Source organism: Gorilla gorilla, chromosome 5, assembly GCF_029281585.2.
Source record: "Gorilla gorilla gorilla isolate KB3781 chromosome 5, NHGRI_mGorGor1-v2.1_pri, whole genome shotgun sequence".
Classification (NCBI taxonomy): domain Eukaryota; kingdom Metazoa; phylum Chordata; class Mammalia; order Primates; family Hominidae; genus Gorilla; species Gorilla gorilla.
This window is the reverse complement of record NC_073229.2, coordinates 7,513,770-7,536,357: the sequence shown is the minus strand read 5'-3', so window position 1 is coordinate 7,536,357 and position 22,588 is coordinate 7,513,770.

Sequence of the window (22,588 nt, the reverse complement as noted above, 5' to 3'; positions counted from 1 at the left end):
CAGCCTTGGTGACAGAGCGAGACTCTGTCTCAAAATAAATAAATAAATAAATAAATGAAAATAAAATTAAAAAAAATGATGTGGAGAGGCCAAACCAATGGCTCTTATATCCACGTTCTTTCTTCTAAATGATTTCACCTTAGTTTTGGTCTGCATCTCTAACCATAGCTAGTTGCAGTAGGACCTTCTATCTGGCCTTGCTGCTCTCATTTTTGGACCTCCTCACTGAAATCAAATTGATCTTTCTAAAATGCAAACCCGGTCTTAGTATTTTATTACTTAAAACCCATTGGTGGCTTTCCATGATTTATGGAATAAAGTCAAAATTCCTGTTTTTGCCCACGTTTCTGTGTGCCTCTCATCCCTACATTTACTGATTCCTGTGTGCCATAAATTGCCAGTTGTCCAGAGTTCATTCTCTTTTTGTACTTGGGAGGACTTCTGCATCCTGCAACTTTTCCCCTGAAACATGCTTGGAAAATACCTACTCATTTTTTTCAGATTCAGGTTAGTTTTTTACTTCAGTTTCTTTTCCTGAAGCTTATACTGACTGCTCCATATGGCTTTGGGGATTAGCTACTCATTCCTTTGTGCCCTTTTGTAGATACACATTTATCATGGAGTCTTTTTTTTTTTTTTTTTTGAGACAGAGTCTCACTCTGTCACCAGGCTGGAGTGCAGTGGTGTGATCTCAGCTCACTGCAACCTTTACCTTCCAGGTTCAATTGATTCTCTTGCCTCAGCCTCCCAAGTAACTAAAGCCATGCACCACCGTGCCCAGCTAATTTTTGTATTTTTAGTAGAGACGGGGTTTCACTATGTTGGCCAGGATGGTCTCGATCTCTTGACCTCGTGATCTGCCCACGTTGGCCTCCCAAAGTGCTGGGATTACAGGCATGAGCCACCACTCCCAATCAGTCATGCAGTCTTTATACTTACTTGTTTACTTGCCTGTGAGCTCACGGAATGCAGGGAATATTTCCTTGTTGCTCTAGCACCTACACCAGTACCTGGTATCCAGAAGCTGTATGCTAAATGTTTGTTGAGTGGCTGTTTGACTGAATGATTGTACTCCTAATTAGTAGATAGAAAGCCATGAACTTCCCAGTTCATCATTCTTTGTGCTCAATTCTGGTTTCTTTATTGTGTTCAAAAGAGTTCCTTAGTGACATAAAACTATGGAGCTAGTATGTCAGCTCATTTAAGCAATGATTGGTTTATGTATATAAGAGGCTTCAATAATTATATATTTTTATTTCAGTTTCAATAAATGATCAATTGATTAATTTTCTCTGTTTTGGCTTATTGTTCACATTTAATATCAAAAGTGTTTTACTTAAAATTATTCATGCCAATTATGACAGTTAGGTGAATATTACTTTGATTTACATTCCAGTAGTAGTTTTGGTTGAACCCTGAATATGCTAAGACGTCACTTTTCTTTTTTCTTATGAACAGGCTACTGTGTTTACATATATTATTAAAATCTTCTTTGAAAATACGAAGTGTTACATTTCTTATATTTAGTTCTCTGTGCTTCAGAATTCCTGTGATACTTGCACTTAAGTCCTTCTGAGCAGTTGATGTTAATATTTATGTGGTTAATTTCATGAAACATGGTGGTTTTCATTTCTATCATTAATTTATACAGGAGATAGACTGTTTTCCAGGTGTAAGCTCAGTCATATAATTAGAAAATTTATAAGCAGAAGGGAGTTATTTGGTCTAACCCATTTATTCTACAGATAGAGAAATTAGAGTCCAGAAACTCTGTCTTCTTTAAAGTCTTACAGGTATTTAAGAAAAAAGAATAGACTTGAGGTTTCTGTGTTCTGAACCCAGTGATCTTGACACTGTAATGATCTTCATCCATATTATTCACAGAAGTAAATATAATCACATATTAAATAAGAAACACAAATACTAAGGAGATATTATACTGAAAAATGAAATAATATTATCTTAATTATTTTGATCAGATTCAATATATAGCAGCTTGAAGGCTAATAATTCCAATGATTCTCTGAATAAACCATTTTTCTAATAAGATTACAGGTTTTAGTAATCTAATTATTTTGACTGATGCAAATGTTACCCCGCCAGTCTGAAAAATGTGTTTATTTATATGTCATAAAGAATAATTTATTCCAAAAAGGCTAATTTTCAAAATATATGTATCTTCTGAAACTGTATCTATTTTTTTCCCACGTTTTCTAAATATAGTTTAGAGGGCGTTTGTAGATTTTCATGGTGCTGAAAAATTAAGGTATAATGGTCTCATGAAGGAGAATAATGTCATTTAGACGTTGTAATTTTGGAGGATCACAATACTTTTTGGAATGTGGTTGTTGCAGCACTGGTCACTTATACTAATTATATAATAACATACTATACTAATGCAATAATATACCATATGAAATTATTAAATGGTAAATTCGTCTTAAATCCTCTAGAATACTGCAAAGAAATAGTTTATATAAGAAAGAGTACCATAGCATATGTGAACACAATGTTTCCTATTTTTTTCTTCTTTTTTATTTTTTTGAAGACAAGTTCTCACTCTGTTGCCCAGACTGGAGTTCAGTGCCATGTTCATAGTTCACTGCAACCTCAAACTCCCAAGCTCAAGTGATCCTCTTGATTCAGCCTCTGAAGTAGCTGTGCCTATAGGTGTGCACCACCACACTGGCTAATTTTTAAAATTTTTTATAGATATGTTGCCCAAGCTGGTCTCAAATTCTTGAGCTCAAGAGATCTTCTCACCTTGGCCTCCCAGAGTGTTGGGATTACAGGCATGAGCCACCATACTCAGCCAATATTTCTTTTCTAAAAGACATTTTCTAACACACTTCTCATTTTAACTAACATAATATTCAAAGTGTAGATCTGAGAAAGAGATAGTGCCTGCAGATCTGGGATCCTACATGCTAATATTATGGGATGCATTCAGATTTGATCAGCAGATATTCCATTTATTCTAGAACACCACCAGCAGAAGAATGTAATTACGTCTATCACTAAAACTTTGTGTCAATACAGACTACTGTATTTGTTATCATAGATGGTCCTTGGATGGCAGCCTTAAGCAATTTTAAACCTAGACAGGTGATGTACTTTTTCTTCTTGGATAATTTTCATTGTTTTATCTAATTTGGTTGTAACTAATGTGTTTAATATGGCTTGCTTGTTTTTTAAAAAGTTGTTCAGTATCCTTAGAACTCAGTGCTGATTTCTTTTTCTAGCAGGCCTTTTATATAGGACATCTCACTTTCTCCTGGCTCTCTACTACTAGCATGAGGTCTCTGAAAAAATCAAGACAGCCAAATAATTTGTTATAGAATAGCCTATGTAGAGGGACAGGGGAGGAGTCATATTCCAAGAGGGAAAGACCTTTGAGCCAGGCTCAATTTGTAGAGGCTGTTGAATGAAAATGAGAGAGAGAGAATGCACACTTTATTGCACTATTAAAGCAAAATTCTGACAATAACTTCTAAAAATGATTCCACTCTTATACACTGAGAATATGACAGACCTTCCAAAAGTATAATTTCTTACATGAACGTCCAGGTATATAAGGAAAAATAACTATTTCATACCAATATCTTCAGCCGCCTTTATTGTTGGTTCACCACATAGATTTTTATCAGAATCGCAGAACATTAATTTTTTAAATTAGCTACCATTACAACTAGCTTGAGAAGAACTTTCTTTTTAATAATTCGACCCAGATGCATTCTAGATACTCCAGTGTTACGAATCGATGGCTTCATGAGGAGCCACTGTTGACTCATGCTATCTCTGGACACACTGACAGGAAATGTTTTCTTACACCTGTTTTCCTCCTGCTTTTCCTTGGTAGGACTTAGTTCCTTGGCATAGTTCAGTATCAATGGCAGTCATAGAGAAGTGTTACAAAAACCCAGCTTATTCCAACTTGTGAATTATTTGGCACCCAGGAACCAGGTCTTACAATCTTCAACCCACTTTTTCCTAACATGGCCCCTTTTCTGAAATGTTTATTTATATATGATGTAGGCCTGGGGAAAGGACATGGACTTTCAAAGAAAATATTCTGCAATAGATCTCTCAACTCCAGAGAACCTTCTGACTAAATCTGAAAGAATTCCACTGTGCTCTGATAACATCCTTTAATAATGAAGGAAAAGATATTTTTCCCCCAGGAGGATTTTGTAGTGAAAGAGATGGCATAATTTTTTTTAAATGTTGTTTATAATCTAATTTGTTTTTTCATTTGTGGGGTGTGTCTTAAATCCTAAATGGTACATCCTTTTTAAAATACTTCTAGTAATAAAATGTTTCTGAAGTTATGTTGTAAATATCATTGGACTATGTTTAATAATGTTAAGTTGATCCCACTTCCCCTGAAATTATATACATAAATGCTGAAAGTATAAATTTACATATACAACTTCATGGAACATTTTTCTTCCAAGTGTGCATTTGCTAGAATTTGCATTGAAAGGTTTTGGAAGGAGCCTGTTGGTATGAATCCTGTGTTAGCAACACTCAGATTTGTTGCATACTGAACAGCATGCTAAATCTCACTTCACAATCTTAGATTTCTCATCTACCATCTTGAGCTGAATTTAAAATATAACTGCAGTTTATTATGTCACCTGTTCGTCAAACACTGATGCAAAGCTTAGTTTTCAGTGTGAAGAACCCATGACTAGAGAAGGGAAGAAGAAAGGGTCAAGCAGACCTCATTAAAGAGTGTATGGGCAAGAAAACACATCAGATGTCTTGATAGGTTTTTTAAAGTCCTGTTAGACTTGTCATGATTTCCAAAACACTAAATGCCATCTAGTATTTTGGACCCTCCAAAATTACAGTAGAATATTATTATGGGTCATCTTAATTGGAAATATACAGGAAAATCCTGATGATTAATGTAGACTAGTGATAGCTCTCACACATTTATATAACCTATGTTGAAAAGAAAGAAGAAAGGCAGGAAGGAAAGAAGGAAAAAGAGCGGAGAGAGAGGAACAAGAAAACACGTGGATTTGTGGAAATGAAAATTTTTAAATTACTAATTTGCAAGAATGGGTAAGAAAAATACCGAGTATGAACATAAGTGCTTTCAATTCCGTTTGTCTCTTAATCCTTCTCAGTCCGTGGCCAGTTTTGAAACTTGGTGTAACTTCCTTCCTTTATTCCTCCCTCCCTTGCTCCCTCCATCCCTTCTTGCCAGCCTCCTTCCCTTCCTCTCTCCTTGAGTTTCCTTCTTCTTTCTTCTTCCCTCCCTCCCTCCCTCTCTCTTTTTTTCCCTTAGTTTCCCCGGAAGCACATATACCAGCCATTTGAATGCTTTCTGCTCATAGATACTGCCAAGCCCCCTCACCCAGACTGCTGACTAGATTTGGTAGAATGGAATGAGAAACATAGACTTTGTGTCTGTGGCGGCCACCTCTGATGTTGCAGATTTTTGCCGTGATTATGCACTCCAGCCGAGGGACGCTAGAGAGGTTGAAATTTCAACGGTGGGATTTGCCATTTTGGAATTTGCAGTAATGTACTGGATATGCTAACAGCAGCCTGGCTAGCCGCCACTTCACAAGGAAGTATTTAAATATACACGTGTAATATGAAGAAAATTGCATTAGATCATAAGGGATGAATTATTTTGTAAATGACTATACCATCAAATACCATACCTGATATCAATCATCTTCATCAGACAGTATCTGTGTATGTAAGTAGATAAACAAAAAAGCAGGAGTTTATTTCTCTCTAATGTATCCTTGACTCTCTAGCGGTGACCTCTGAAATGTCTCTTCTGATCCAGACTTGTTTGAATCATGTGCAACATTTTAGATTTGTCTTTTCTCTGCAAGTTTTTTTTTGTTAAGTACCATAACATATTGAACCAAATAGTTTTGCTTGCTTTCTATTGATGACACATGATTTTGGCTTTTATCTTCAGTGGAAAATCAATGTGTCACATGGCGTTCACTAAGAAAAAGGTATGGGGCCTCTTTGTAATTCTTTGTCAGATGGTTGCTTTATCTTGATTTATGCCTTCAAACTTTTTCCCATTCAGCAGAAAATATTGTGTCGCTATCTGTGAGAGCAAAGCGATCTATACCAATTTATGCTCTAAGTGTAGCCTCCTTCCAGAACTGCTTATGGAACATATCAACTCACTATAGATTAGGGACATAATGGATTCTTCTTTCTTAAAAGTGGCAGATTGACAATTTTAGTTCATATACAAGCTTTTATATTAACATTAAAACAATATTTCTATGTAAAGTAAAATATTGTAGTTGATTATTATTCGAGGGCCTCCCAGAATTTCAAGGTCTGAAAATAAATTCAATGTTCCTGGTGGTAACAAAATTGCTCCTACTTCCTTGTATCAGGACTGCCATTTGGAACTGCTGGGGAAGCTCTTTTCAGAAATTATTTTCAAAACAGCATTGTTGCCTTTTGCCAAACTGAAATCTGGTTGTAAACTTTTGAAAACTAGTTCCTTGGAATGGAATTCAAGTTGTCTTCTAAGCAATTTTTTTTAACTCAAACATACATTCTATCTTGCTTTATTATGTCACTATTTGTGTACGAAACATATTTCTATTTTTACCATTTTCAATTTATTTACATTTACATTTACATTTGTGTGTATATATATACACACATACATACACTTTAAGTTCTGGGATACATATGCAGAACTTGCAGTTTTGTGAAATAGGTATACATGTGCTGTCGTGGTTTGCTGCACCCATCAACCCGTCATCTACATTAAGTATTTCTCCTAATGCTATCCCTCCTCTTTCCTTCCTACCCACTGACAGGCCCCAGTGTGTGGTGTTCCCCTCCCTGTGTCTATGTGTTCTCTTTGTTCAACTCCCACTTATGAGTGAGAACATGTGGTGTTTGGTTTTCTGTTCTTGTGGTAGTTTGCTGAGAATGATGGTTTCCAGCTTCATCCATGTCTCTGCAAAAGACATTAATCCATCCTTTTTTATAGCTGCATAGTATTCCATGGTGTATATGTGCCACATATTCTTTATCCAGTCTATCATTGATGGGCATTTGGGTTGGTTCCTAGTCTTTGCTATTGTGAATAGTGCTGCAATAAACATATGTGTGAATGTGTCTTTATAGTAGAATGATTTATAATCCTTTGGATGTGTACCTAGTAATGAGACTGTTAGGTCAAATGGTATTTCTAGTTCTGGATCCTTGAGGAATTGCTACACTGTCTTCCACAATGGTTGAACTAATTTACACTCCCACCAACAGTGTAAAAGCATTCCTATTTCTCCACATCCTCTCTAGCACCTGTTGTTTCCTGACTTTTTAATGATTGCCATTCTAACTGGCGCGAGATGGTATCTCATTGGACCAGGGGTGATGAGCTTTTTTTTTTTTTCTTCGAGACAGCCTCACTCTGTCACCCAGGGTGGAGTGCAGTGGCACAATTTCGGCTCACTGCAACCTCCACCTAATGGGTTCAAGCAATTCTCCTGCCTTAGCCTCTTGAGTAGCTGGGATTACAGATATATACCACCACGCCTGGCTAAAGTTTTTTTTTGTGTGTTTTTGGTAGAGACAGAGTTTCACCGTAGTGGCCAGGCAAGTCTCAAACTCCCGACCTTGTGATCCACTCGCCTTGGCCTCCCAAAGTGATGGGATTACAGGCGTGAGCCACCACGCCCAGCCTATGATGAGCTTTTTTTCATGTGTTTATTGGCCGCATAAATGTCTTCTTTTGAGAAGTGTCTGTTCATATCCTTTTCCCACTTTTTGATGGGGTTGTTTTTTTCTTGTAAATTTGTTTAAGTTCCTTGTAGATTCTGGATATTAGCCCTTTGTTAGATGGATAGATTGCAAAAATTTTCTCCCACTCTGTAGGTTGTGTGTTCACTCCGATGATAGTGTCTTTTGCTGTGCAGAAGCTATCTTTAGTTTAATTAGATCCCGTTTCTCAATTTTGGCTTTTGTTGCCACTGCTTTTGGTGTTTTAGTCATGAAGTCTTTGCCTATGCCTATGTTCTGAATGGTATTGGCTAGGTTTTCTTCTAGAGTTTTTATGGTTTTAGATCTTATGTTTAAGTCTTTAATCCATCTTGAGTTAATTATTTTATAAGGTGTAAGGAAGGGGTCCAGTTTCAGCTTTCTTCATATGGCTAGCCAGTTTTCCCATCACCATTGATTAAATAGTCAATCTTTCCCCATTGTTTGTTTCCGTCAGGTGTGTCAGAGATATGTTGTATATTTCATGGTACAATGCCTTCTGTCAATGGGGAAAAATAACAAGCATATATGGGATGAATGAAGTCTGCTATGGTTAAGGTTGAGAATATTTACTGATCCTTGAGTTCAGTCTCCAGGAATGTTGGAAATAGAGAATGGAGATAATGGAGATAAAGAAAAGTTCTGAAAATGACACTTCCCATAGTGTCAAAATTGTGATCTATTGGAGAATTCTGTGATACATCAAAATCTCTGTTTATACTGATGTTTGTTATTGTGTATGAGCATATCTTTATCAGGTGTAGGCTATTTCTATACTTTCATGTCTTTAAATCAATGTTTCTATTCACATATGTATATGTGCAAATAGAAGCATGTTAATATTATATATATATATTTTCTGTCATTACCATGATTGCTATGATTATCATTAGCATGTATTATTAGTGTGACCGAAGTATCATCAGTATCAGTTTCTTTCTAACTGCAGTGCTCCTGTAATGCTTCATTTCTACAGAGCCAACCTACACCCACCGTTTCCCTGACTATAACTTTACCTAAAGTATAAGCCCTTATAAAGCCATGAAAGCCTACCAAGAATTGTCAAAGAAGCTAGGCAGCAGCCAGGCTCTGCCTTAGGAAAAGACTTTACTTTTTATTATCATGTGCAGTACTTAACTACTCGTTTTGACCTCTAAGATTTTGCTCTCCTATATTTCTATCCCCTGGCTTTCTGATATTTCATGTGATTATATTTGAAATTTTAACCTTGCTTTTCTTTTTGGAATCTCTGATATCTCTGCTGCCACAGGTAATGACAGGTTCCTCTCTAACTGTTGGTGTTATCCCTGGTCAGATTATTACTGATGACAGAAGTAGATGTTTTACGTGGATTCTCTCGATATCAGAAACAAATACAGATATCACAACTCAAAAATGACAGACTGATAACCATTATGAACTTAGATGCAACATTCTTAATACAATATTAGCAAAGTGAGTCTAGGAATATTTAAAAATGATAATGTGTTTTAACCAAGTGGGGCTTATCTCAAGTTGGTTTCAACAACTGAAAATCTACCATGCTGACAGAAAAAAGAAAAATCACGTGACACTCTCAATAGATGCAAAAAAGGAATTTACAAAATGTAACACATTTTTTAAATTAAAAACTCCCAGCAAACTGAGGATAGAAAAGTACATTTTCAAACTGATTATGTGTTTACAGAAAATCTATAGCAAACATCTTACTTAAAATGGTGAAAGCCTTAATACTTTCTACATAAGATTATGAAAAATGCAATGATGTCCTCTCTCCCTAGTTCTTTAAAGTATTGCATTCAATATTAAATAAGTGGAAATATATACCAAGTTCATTGATAAATATTTAATACTTATGAGATGATAATTCTCCTGAAATTGATCTCTAGATTCAGTGGAATTCCCATGAAACCTTATAGGTCCTTTTGGATAAATTACAAAACTGATTCTAAAACAGGGAGAAAGAAAGAAGGGAAGGAAGGAGGAATGGACAGAAAGAAGAAAGAAATAAAGAGAAAAGAAAAGAAAATAAGAAATAAGTGACACCCAAGTTGGGAAGAAAGAAAAATACTATTCTCACATGATGTAAACATATACACAGAAAATCCTTAGACATCTGCAGAAGTGTGCTAGAGGTATGAAGTGAATTTAACAAAGTTGTAGGATGAAAGATCAATAAATAAAATCAATTGTGTTTCTATACACAATCAACACCAATTAGAAAATAAAATTATGTAAGCAATTTAACTTATAATAGCCTCAAAAATAATAAAATAATTCAGAATAAATTTAATAAAAGGTATGCTGATCCAAAATTTCTAAATCACTAATACGAGAGATTGAATAGGTAGAAATATGTATCAAGTTCATTGGTAAATATACATGTCATACTTATTAGATGATAATTCTTCTGAAACTGATCTCCAGATTTGGCACAATCCCAATCAAACCTATAGGCCTTTTTGGAGAAATTACAAAGCTGATTCTAATTTTTTTTTTTAAATATGGAAGTCCTAGAATAGCCAGAGTATGTTTTAGAAAGAAGAATAAAGTTGGAAAACTTTCCAAATTTCAAGACATATTGTAAAGCTACACTAACCAGTACAGTAAACTTACTGGCATGAAGAAGACATATATATCAGTGAAACAGAATAAATAATTTAGAAATATATCCAGCCTTACATGGCCAAAGTTGCCAAAATAATTCAATAAGGAAATCAATGTCTTTATAAAGATGGTACTAATAAAATTGGATATTAAATGGAGAATATGAACTTCAGAATTACCTCACACCATATCCTCAAGTTAACTCAACATGTATTTTATACATAATGTAAATATAAAAAGTATAAAGCTTACTGAATAGGAAAAATTTTTAATAATCTTACTATAGCTAAAAATTTTTTAGATAAGAAAAGGATGGATGAAAATGGAAAAAAAATAGTAAGTTGGACTTCATGAAATTAAGACTTTTGCAATTTAAAACATAGCATCAAAAAATGAAAAGGCAAACCACAGATTGGGACAGAATAATTTTAAATATGTCTGATAAAGAACTTTCATCTAGAATGTACACATAACTAAAAAACTAAATAACAAAACACAAATAACTCATTTAACATAATATTTTGACCTAAATGGACCAAATATTTGTACAGATATTTTAATTTAAAAAGAGATGATGTCCAATACACAAATGAAAAGATACTTAACATTACCCGTCATCAGGGAAATGCAAGTTAAAACCACATTGAGGTACCACTGTACACCCACTGGAGTGGCTGACACGAGCAGAACTGACCATACCACATGATGTGAAGAATTGCTATTCACACCTGGCTAGTGGGACTTCAAAATGGTACAGACATTTTGGAAAGCAGTTTGGCAGTTTCTTTTAATGTTAAACTTAGTACTGATCATATAACCAAATAATTCCACTGCGACTCAAAATAAATAAAAACATATCCGTACCAAGCCTCATCCTTGAAGTTCATAGCAGATGTGTCCATCAACTTGTAAATGGATAAACCAGTTGTAGATGGAGTACCACTCAACAATAAAAAGGAGCAAACTGATACAACAGCAATATAAATGAATATCAAAAGCATTATGCTCAGTGAAAGAAGCTAGACATGAAAGACACCAATGTATCATTCCACTAATAGGATACTCTAGAAAATGCAAACTGTAGAAACAGAAGCAGATTAGTGGTTGCCTGTGTTCAGGAATGGAGAAAAGATCAAATGCAAAACAGCAAAAGAAAACATTTTGTGATGATGCAGATTTTCTGTATCTTGATCATGATTGTGGTCAAATGATGATATTCATCTGCCATAACCCATTAAATTGCACATTGAAAAGGGTGAATTTTACTGTGTGTACATTATACTTAAATGGAGCTGTAAATATGTTTGGAGCTTATCTGTGAACATTAGTTGCAGAGCAGGAGTTATTTTTATAGAGTGGAAATCTGCTAAGTGCCAACTTGAGAAGGGTTGAGAAAAATTAGAACCTTCTTCCAACACATTTCAGTTAGAACACTCTTAGGATGTCGTTACAGCTGTGCTCTATATTGGAGTCTCTGATGAAATCACATGTCTAACAATCTCAGCATGCCTTTAATCAACAGAATATACACGTGTTTTCTTTTTTTACTATAAAGGATATACCAAACAACTTTTTCAAGACTTTACTTCAAAAAGGCACGTAGTTTTGCAACATTTTTGGTAAGTCTTTAATTATTTCAAAATGAAAAATTGAAAATAAAATGCAATTATTTACTCAGGGCCCCCACAAAAAAGGCCTGTACGGGGAATGCATGTGGTGTGTGTGTGTGTGTGTGTGTGTGTGTGTGTGTGTAAGTGTGTGATTTGAAGAATTGAAAAAATTTTAGTGGGGTTTTGTAGCATCACTTTGATAGCATCCTGTAATTTTGAATTGTGTTAGAAATAAAAATAAAGTGAATACACTGATAAAAGAATTTGAAAAGAATTTGCATTATTGCCTAAATTATGTGTGGTTTCCACAGTGGCATGAATCGAGCATCTTTAACCTACATAACAATATATCAGAATGTATTAGGTAAAAAATAAGTAAACTAGTATAACAAAGTTAAATATTTCTAAAGGAAAATTATAGCTTTATTTTTTTTCCTGAACTGTTTTGAGGAGATATTTACACCAAAAGATATTATCATTGATCAATGAAACTTTTTCAGAATTTGCTTGTGTCCCACCAATATTTGATTACATAGTGCTTCTGTGAGTTCCATTTCATTAATTTAGCATTGACAGGAGAGAAGGCAATGGCTCTGCAGCCTCTCTTGATGTGGCATGATCCTGGTTCCGCTGGCTGATATCTATTAGAACCATGGCCTTAATCATGCCTTTCATGCTTCTAACTTGATTTGCATTTGTTGTGTAATCCAAATTTATTCTCTCGTTTAGTCGCTTCCACCCATAGAAAAGCAGGTCTTTTTCATTTCTCCTTCACCATTGCCCCCATTTTTTCTTTTTGTCCTCCCATGATGAAAAACAAGACAGAAACAAACTATAACAACAACAGACACCTTTTGTCTGTGGTCACTAATGCATTGTAGCACTAAACTTTGTTCAAAATCTCTAGATCTGACCTCTATATCTGCTGTTCCCAGAGTTTTTCAATGTATTCTCTAGACTGCTGTGACCCATTGACAGAACGTCTAGCTATATTTAATTGAAAGTTATTACTGTCTGATATGGCTTGGCTGTGTCTGCACCGAAATCTCATCTTGCACTGTAGCTCCCATAATTCACATGTTGTGGGAGGGACCCAGTGAGAGGTAAGTGGATCATGGGGGCAGTTTTCCCCACACTGTTCTAGTGGTAGTGAATAAGTCTCATGAGATCTGATGGTTTTATAAGGGGAAACCCCTTTCGCCTTTCACTTGGTTCTCATTTGCTAAATCATGCCTCTCAGCTGATTCTCTCTAGAATTTATTCTCAGGAGATCTAATTAATAACTTGTCAAGCTGATGTCCATCCTTGGGGACAACTCGTATCTGAAGAATGGTCAGTGAAAGGTATTAAAACTCCATACTCCTGCCTCAATTTAGGGCAACTCTGAAGGGTCACCCCAGCTTCTCAGCTCCCCCTTGAGATTAGCTGAGGTATTTGTTGTGACTGCCTCACATCTCAACTCCCTTTATCCAATTCAGCTTTTTCGCCACAGTTGTTGGTTCCTAGGATTTTACCCAGTTAAATGTTCTCTACACAAATCTCTATCTCAAATCTGCTTTACAGGGAATGTGGCCTCAGACAGGTTTTCATTAGGTTCTGGACATAACTCTCATTAGTCATTGATATGATTCGGCTGTGTCTCCGGCCGAATCTCACCTTGATTGTAATTATCCCCGCATGTCAAGGATGGAGTCAGGTGGAGATAATTGAATCATAGGGGCGGGTTCCCCCTACTGTTCTCCTGGTAGCGAATAAGTCTCACGAGATCTGATGCTTTTAAAATGGGAGTTTTCCTACACAAGCTTTCTTCTCTGCTACCATTTAAGATGTGCCTTTGCTTCTTTTTTGCCTTCTGCCGTGACTGTGAGGCCTCCCCAGCCATGTGGAATTGTGAGTTCATTAAACCTCTTTCCTTTATAAATTACCCGGTCTTGGGTAGGACTTTATTAGCAGCATGAGAACAAACTAGTACAGTCTGTTCTATAAGCCCAAGTCGGATCACAGAGTCCCGCTTTCTGTTTTTTTTTTTTTCTAGCCCATATTTCTACTAAAACTTGACTCATATAGACTTAAAACAAAATAATTAAGCATGGCTAATATTTATTTAATATTTTATACGTGTCAGGTACTGTATTTTGTAACTTATCTTTTAATAATCTTTCCAAATCTCTAAAAGGAGAATTCTGCTCTTTTATAGAGAAAATAAGGATGGCTCAATCTTTTGATTTTTATTACAAGCTTTATTTTGTATAACATATAATAAACTAAAAATATTGAAAGTTTAGAAACCATCAGCACACAATCGAGGTGATGGAAATATACTTCACCTCCAGTTTCCTGATGCCTCTTTATAATACATTTCTCTGGCCCCTCATTCCTGGCCCTTAAAAACCACCAAACTGCTTTCTGTCACTGGACAGTAATTTATACAGTCAAAAAATGTATATAAATACAATTTTACACTATGCACTTTTTTGTCTGACATTTTATGTTTTTTTCTCTGCATGTTTTACCTCTAGAGTCTGCCTTGTTTCACTTAGTATAATTATTTTGAGATTCATTCATGTTATAGTATGTATCCATAATTAATTCGGATAAAGCAAGTTAATTCATTAATGTATTGATTGATATTTAGACTGTTTCTAGTTTGGGCTATTATGAATACATGTGCTATGAACATTTGTGTTGATATCATTATATGAACACCTACTTTTATCTCTCTTGGGTAAATACCCAGGAGTGCAATGGCTGAGTCTTACGGCAGAAGTATGTTTAACATTTTAAGGGACTCTTGAACTGTTTTTCAAAGGTTACACATTTTTGTATTCCCATCAGCAGTGTATGAGAGTTTCAGCTTCTCCACATCCAAGCCAGTGCTTGGCTATTATCAGTCATGCTAATCTTAGCTATTTAAAAATAGATAGTGGCGTCTCATTTTGGTTTTAATTTGCATTGCCCTAAGCATTAATTATGTTGAGCATATGTGCTTATTTACCAAACAAATGTCTACTTTGAAATGTCTGTTCCAGTCTTTCACCCAAGTTTTAAATGGGGTTGTTTGTTTTTCATTATTAAATTTTGAGCTTTTAAAATATATTTTTGATGCAAGCCCTTTATCAGATATATGAGTTGCAAATATTTTCTCCCAGCCTGCAGCTTGTCTTTTCAGTCTCTTAATAGATTCTTTTGAAGAGCAGATTCTTTTTTTTAAATTTGATGAGTTTTTCTTATCAATATATTATTATATAAATCATGCTGTGGGGTCATATCAAAGAAAGCTTTGCCTGACTCAAAGTCCCAAATGTTTTCACATCTTCCCTCTCCTCTCCTTTGGGAACTGAGATTACACGTAAATTCAGTTACTTGAAATGTACTGTCTACTATTGCTCTGTTCATGTTTTTTAAAAATTTATTTTCTCTCTATATTTTATTTTGAGAGGTGTCTATCTTTTCTTCTTTAATGACTAATGTGCTATCAGCCTACCATGTAGCTGGGACTACAGCCGCATGCTACTATGTCCCGCTAATTTTTGTATTTTTAGTAGAGATGGGATTTCACCATATTGGTCAGGCTGGTCCTGAACTCCTGACTTCGTGATCCACCTGCCTCGGCCTCGCAAAATGCTGAGATTACAGGCGTGAGCCACTGCGCCCAGCCTCCTTTAGTGTATCTTGCATGTCTCTATTTTAGAACATATAGAATACTGTTTCAATAAGCATTTTAATGTTCTTAACTGATAACTCTGGCACCTTGATTTACTCTGGATCAGTTCTGACTCAGTGATTTTTCTCCTTATTATGAGCCACGTTCTTCTGTCTTTTGTTGTTACTGTTGCGTCTCTGCTAAACTGTGTCTGGATGTCAGATACGGTGACTTTTATCTTATTGAGTGCTGGAAGTATATATAAACATTCTTGATCTTTGTATTGGTATGTATTTAAGTTTAGTTGGAAAGAGTTTGACTCTTTTTGGTCTTGCTTTAAAAATTCATTAGGTGGGATCAGACCAGTTCTCATTTTAGAGCTAATCACTCCCAACTAGTGAGGCAAGATCCTTCTGGGTATCCCTGGGAATCTTGAGGTGTTTCTGGGTTGGCTGATAAAATAAGCACTATTACTGGACCTTGGTGAGCATGTGTACTGTTACTTTTCATCTTATCTGTGTGTTGTTTCCCCAACCGTAGGTACTTTTCTCTAGGCCTGTCCTAACAATTACTTAGCTATGTACTTTAGGGGGACCCTTTGCAGAGCTCTGGAGTTCTCTTTCTGTGCAGCCCCTTCTTCTCGGAAACCTTGTCCTGAGAGCTCATGTCAACATGGTTTCTGTGGACTCTCAGCTCTGTCCCCTCAGCTCAGGGAGAACAATGGGCTCCTCTTGGGCTCTTCTCCTGGAGTAGTGGGCTGGAAAACTTTCTCCAGGCATAAATTAGGGCAGTTGATAGGCTCACCTTGTTTGAGACTGACTTTACAGGGTCTTGCAAACTTTTGTGGCATACATTTTGGCCATTTTTTTGGTTGTTTCAGGAGGGAGAGAAAGTCTAGTTCTTGTTACTCCATCATGGTCATTGCAGAAGTCAACCTAACTGATATTTATCAATACAGTCTGTTGCTACACATTGAACTTGCTTAAGATAATTTTTAGATGGCACAGAACTTTCTGTCCATTGAATGAGACTCTCTGCTTATTTTGCAAGTGCTCATTTGTATGGAGACATTTGTATGGAGAAACTTCAAAAAGTTTGTGGAAAAATGAAGTTAAAAGATAAACATTGAAAATGTGATCTTCGGTTTTCATCCCTAAAGAACTGATGGTCCTGGGAACTTAACAATGTCAATGCAGTCTCTTATACATTATTAACTTAAGAAAAATGGGTGCCCTTTCCACATTTGTTGAGATTGGGAAACAAAAAGAAGTCAGAAGGAGCCAAATCAGAGCTGTAAGGTGGATGCCTGACAATTTCCCATTGAGATTCTCACAAAATTGCCTTTGCTCGATGACAGGAATGAGCAGAAACATTGTGGTGTTAGAGGACTGTCTGCTAAAGCTTTCCCAGGTATTTTGCCCTAAAACTTTGGCTAACTTATTCAAAACACTCTCATGATATGCAGATATTATTGTTCTTTGACCTTCCACAAAGTCAACAAGCAAAATGCCTGGAATGTCCCCAAAAAACTGTTGCCGTGACCTTTGCTCTTGAGTGATCCCCTTTTGCTTTGACTGGACCACTTCCACCTTTGGTAGCCATTGCTTTGATTGTGTTTTGCCCTCAGGATCATACTGGGAAAGCCATGTTTTATCTTCTGTTACAATTCTTCAAAGAAATCCTTCAGGATCTTGACCCTAGTTCTTTAAAATTTCCATTGAGAGCTCTCCTCTTGTCTGCAGCTGATCTGAGCACAACACTTTTGGCACCCATGCAGTGGAAAGTTGGTTCAACTTTAATTTTTTAGTCAGAACTGTGTAAGCTGAACCAATTAAGATGTCTACGATGTTGGCTATTGTTTGTGCTGTTGATTATCAGTCCTCTTCAATTAGGGCACAAACAAGATTAATTTTTTTCCTTGAAAATTGATATGGATGATCTGTCCCTGTGGACTTCATCTTCCACATCATCTCGTTTCTTCTTTAAAAAAGCTGTCCGCTTGTGAACTACTGATTTCTTTGGTGCATTGTCCCCTCAAGCTTCTTGTAAAGCATCAGTGATTTCACCATTCTTTCACTCAAGCTTCATCATAATCTAATGTTTGTTCTTGCTTCAATTTTAGCAGAATTTACATTGCTCTGCTAGGGGCTCTTTTCAAACTAATGTCTACTCCTTCTTACTGTCTCAAACTAGATCCTGTTCAAACATGCTATAATAAATTAGTATGAGTTTATGTTGCTGCCAATATTGAAACCTTTGCATAGTTTTTTTCATAATATACATTTTCCGTGAACTTTTTAAGGCCTCTCACGTATCCACAGGTAGAGTGCCTTACCTATTCTGACTTCAGTCAATTATTCAAGACCTTTCCTTGTCAGTGACACATTAGAAAGGTAGAGTATTGAAAAATAAGAGTAGCTTCTGCTGATTAAGAAATACTATATCTTTTTCTACTTCTTTCTTTTTTTTTTTTTTTTTTTTTCTTGAGACAGCATCTTTCTCTGTCACCCAGGCTGGAGTGCAGTGGTGTGATCTCAGCTCACTGCAACCTCTGCCTCCCAGGGTCAAGTGATTCTCCTGCCTCAGCCTCCCGAGTAGCTGGGACTATAGGTGCCTGCCACCACACCCAGCTAATTTTTGTATTTTTAGTGGAGACAAGGTTTCACCATATTGGCCAGGCTGGTCTTGAACTCCTGACCTTGTGATCTGCCTGACTCGGCCTCCCAAAGCACTGGGATTACAGTCATGAGCAACTGTACCTAGCTTTCTACTTCTTTCTTATTATTTTCCTCCTCTCTCATTCCTATATTCTCTCCTTTCTCCTACTTTCCTCCCCACTCCCTGTTTCCTTCCTTTCATCTTTCCTATTTTCAGGACTTAATATTTCTTGAACCTCAGATGTTATCATAGTATGTTATTTGTTTAATTTTCACATAACAATAATAGTTTAAATACAAATAATATTTATTTTCATCCCCATGTTATCAGTATAACAGTAAAGATGTGGAGAGGCCAGCTGGGCATGGTGGCTCAAGCCTGTAATCCCAGCACATTGGGAGGCCGAGGTGGGTGGATCACGAGGTCAGGAGATCGAGACCATCCTGGCTAACACGGTGAAACCCCATCTCTACTAAAAAATAGAAAAAATTAGCTGGTGGTGGTGGCGCGTGCCTGTAGTCCCAGCTACTCGGGAGGCTGAGGCAGGAGAATAGTGTGAACCCGGGAGGCAGAACTTGCAGTGAGCCAAGATCACGCCACTGCACTCCAGCCTTGGTGACAGAGCGAGACTCTGTCTCAAAATAAATAAATAAATAAATAAATGAAAATAAAATTAAAAAAAATGATGTGGAGAGGCCAAACCAATGGCTCTTATATCCACGTTCTTTCTTCTAAATGATTTCACCTTAGTTTTGGTCTGCATATCTAACCATAGCTAGTTGCAGTAGGACCTTCTATCTGGCCTTGCTGCTCTCATTTTTGGACCTCCTCACTGAAATCAAATTGATCTTTCTAAAATGCAAACCCGGTCTTAGTATTTTATTACTTAAAACCCATTGGTGGCTTTCCATGATTTATGGAATAAAGTCAAAATTCCTGTTTTTGCCCACGTTTCTGTGTGCCTCTCATCCCTACATTTACTGATTCCTGTGTGCCATAAATTGCCAGTTGTCCAGAGTTCATTCTCTTTTTGTACTTGGGAGGACTTCTGCATCCTGCAACTTTTCCCCTGAAACATGCTTGGAAAATACCTACTCATTTTTTTCAGATTCAGGTTAGTTTTTTACTTCAGTTTCTTTTCCTGAAGCTTATACTGACTGCTCCATATGGCTTTGGGGATTAGCTACTCATTCCTTTGTGCCCTTTTGTAGATACACATTTATCATGGAGTCTTTTTTTTTTTTTTTTTTGAGACAGAGTCTCACTCTGTCACCAGGCTGGAGTGCAGTGGTGTGATCTCAGCTCACTGCAACCTTTACCTTCCAGGTTCAATTGATTCTCTTGCCTCAGCCTCCCAAGTAACTAAAGCCATGCACCACCGTGCCCAGCTAATTTTTGTATTTTTAGTAGAGACGGGGTTTCACTATGTTGGCCAGGATGGTCTCGATCTCTTGACCTCGTGATCTGCCCACGTTGGCCTCCCAAAGTGCTGGGATTACAGGCATGAGCCACCACTCCCAATCAGTCATGCAGTCTTTATACTTACTTGTTTACTTGCCTGTGAGCTCACGGAATGCAGGGAATATTTCCTTGTTGCTCTAGCACCTACACCAGTACCTGGTATCCAGAAGCTGTATGCTAAATGTTTGTTGAGTGGCTGTTTGACTGAATGATTGTACTCCTAATTAGTAGATAGAAAGCCATGAACTTCCCAGTTCATCATTCTTTGTGCTCAATTCTGGTTTCTTTATTGTGTTCAAAAGAGTTCCTTAGTGACATAAAACTATGGAGCTAGTATGTCAGCTCATTTAAGCAATGATTGGTTTATGTATATAAGAGGCTTCAATAATTATATATTTTTATTTCAGTTTCAATAAATGATCAATTGATTAATTTTCTCTGTTTTGGCTTATTGTTCACATTTAATATCAAAAGTGTTTTACTTAAAATTATTCATGCCAATTATGACAGGTGAATATTACTTTGATTTACATTCCAGTAGTAGTTTTGGTTGAACCCTGAATATGCTAAGACGTCACTTTTCTTTTTTCTTATGAACAGGCTACTGTGTTTACATATATTATTAAAATCTTCTTTGAAAATACGAAGTGTTACATTTCTTATATTTAGTTCTCTGTGCTTCAGAATTCCTGTGATACTTGCACTTAAGTCCTTCTGAGCAGTTGATGTTAATATTTATGTGGTTAATTTCATGAAACATGGTGGTTTTCATTTCTATCATTAATTTATACAGGAGATAGACTGTTTTCCAGGTGTAAGCTCAGTCATATAATTAGAAAATTTATAAGCAGAAGGGAGTTATTTGGTCTAACCCATTTATTCTACAGATAGAGAAATTAGAGTCCAGAAACTCTGTCTTCTTTAAAGTCTTACAGGTATTTAAGAAAAAAGAATAGACTTGAGGTTTCTGTGTTCTGAACCCAGTGATCTTGACACTGTAATGATCTTCATCCATATTATTCACAGAAGTAAATATAATCACATATTAAATAAGAAACACAAATACTAAGGAGATATTATACTGAAAAATGAAATAATATTATCTTAATTATTTTGATCAGATTCAATATATAGCAGCTTGAAGGCTAATAATTCCAATGATTCTCTGAATAAACCATTTTTCTAATAAGATTACAGGTTTTAGTAATCTAATTATTTTGACTGATGCAAATGTTACCCCGCCAGTCTGAAAAATGTGTTTATTTATATGTCATAAAGAATAATTTATTCCAAAAAGGCTAATTTTCAAAATATATGTATCTTCTGAAACTGTATCTATTTTTTTCCCACGTTTTCTAAATATAGTTTAGAGGGCGTTTGTAGATTTTCATGGTGCTGAAAAATTAAGGTATAATGGTCTCATGAAGGAGAATAATGTCATTTAGACGTTGTAATTTTGGAGGATCACAATACTTTTTGGAATGTGGTTGTTGCAGCACTGGTCACTTATACTAATTATATAATAACATACTATACTAATGCAATAATATACCATATGAAATTATTAAATGGTAAATTCGTCTTAAATCCTCTAGAATACTGCAAAGAAATAGTTTATATAAGAAAGAGTACCATAGCATATGTGAACACAATGTTTCCCATTTTTTTCTTCTTTTTTATTTTTTTGAAGACAAGTTCTCACTCTGTTGCCCAGACTGGAGTTCAGTGCCATGTTCATAGTTCACTGCAACCTCAAACTCCCAAGCTCAAGTGATCCTCTTGATTCAGCCTCTGAAGTAGCTGTGCCTATAGGTGTGCACCACCACACTGGCTAATTTTTAAAATTTTTTATAGATATGTTGCCCAAGCTGGTCTCAAATTCTTGAGCTCAAGAGATCTTCTCACCTTGGCCTCCCAGAGTGTTGGGATTACAGGCATGAGCCACCATACTCAGCCAATATTTCTTTTCTAAAAGACATTTTCTAACACACTTCTCATTTTAACTAACATAATATTCAAAGTGTAGATCTGAGAAAGAGATAGTGCCTGCAGATCTGGGATCCTACATGCTAATATTATGGGATGCATTCAGATTTGATCAGCAGATATTCCATTTATTCTAGAACACCACCAGCAGAAGAATGTAATTACGTCTATCACTAAAACTTTGTGTCAATACAGACTACTGTATTTGTTATCATAGATGGTCCTTGGATGGCAGCCTTAAGCAATTTTAAACCTAGACAGGTGATGTACTTTTTCTTCTTGGATAATTTTCATTGTTTTATCTAATTTGGTTGTAACTAATGTGTTTAATATGGCTTGCTTGTTTTTTAAAAAGTTGTTCAGTATCCTTAGAACTCAGTGCTGATTTCTTTTTCTAGCAGGCCTTTTATATAGGACATCTCACTTTCTCCTGGCTCTCTACTACTAGCATGAGGTCTCTGAAAAAATCAAGACAGCCAAATAATTTGTTATAGAATAGCCTATGTAGAGGGACAGGGGAGGAGTCATATTCCAAGAGGGAAAGACCTTTGAGCCAGGCTCAATTTGTAGAGGCTGTTGAATGAAAATGAGAGAGAGAGAATGCACACTTTATTGCACTATTAAAGCAAAATTCTGACAATAACTTCTAAAAATGATTCCACTCTTATACACTGAGAATATGACAGACCTTCCAAAAGTATAATTTCTTACATGAACGTCCAGGTATATAAGGAAAAATAACTATTTCATACCAATATCTTCAGCCGCCTTTATTGTTGGTTCACCACATAGATTTTTATCAGAATCGCAGAACATTAATTTTTTAAATTAGCTACCATTACAACTAGCTTGAGAA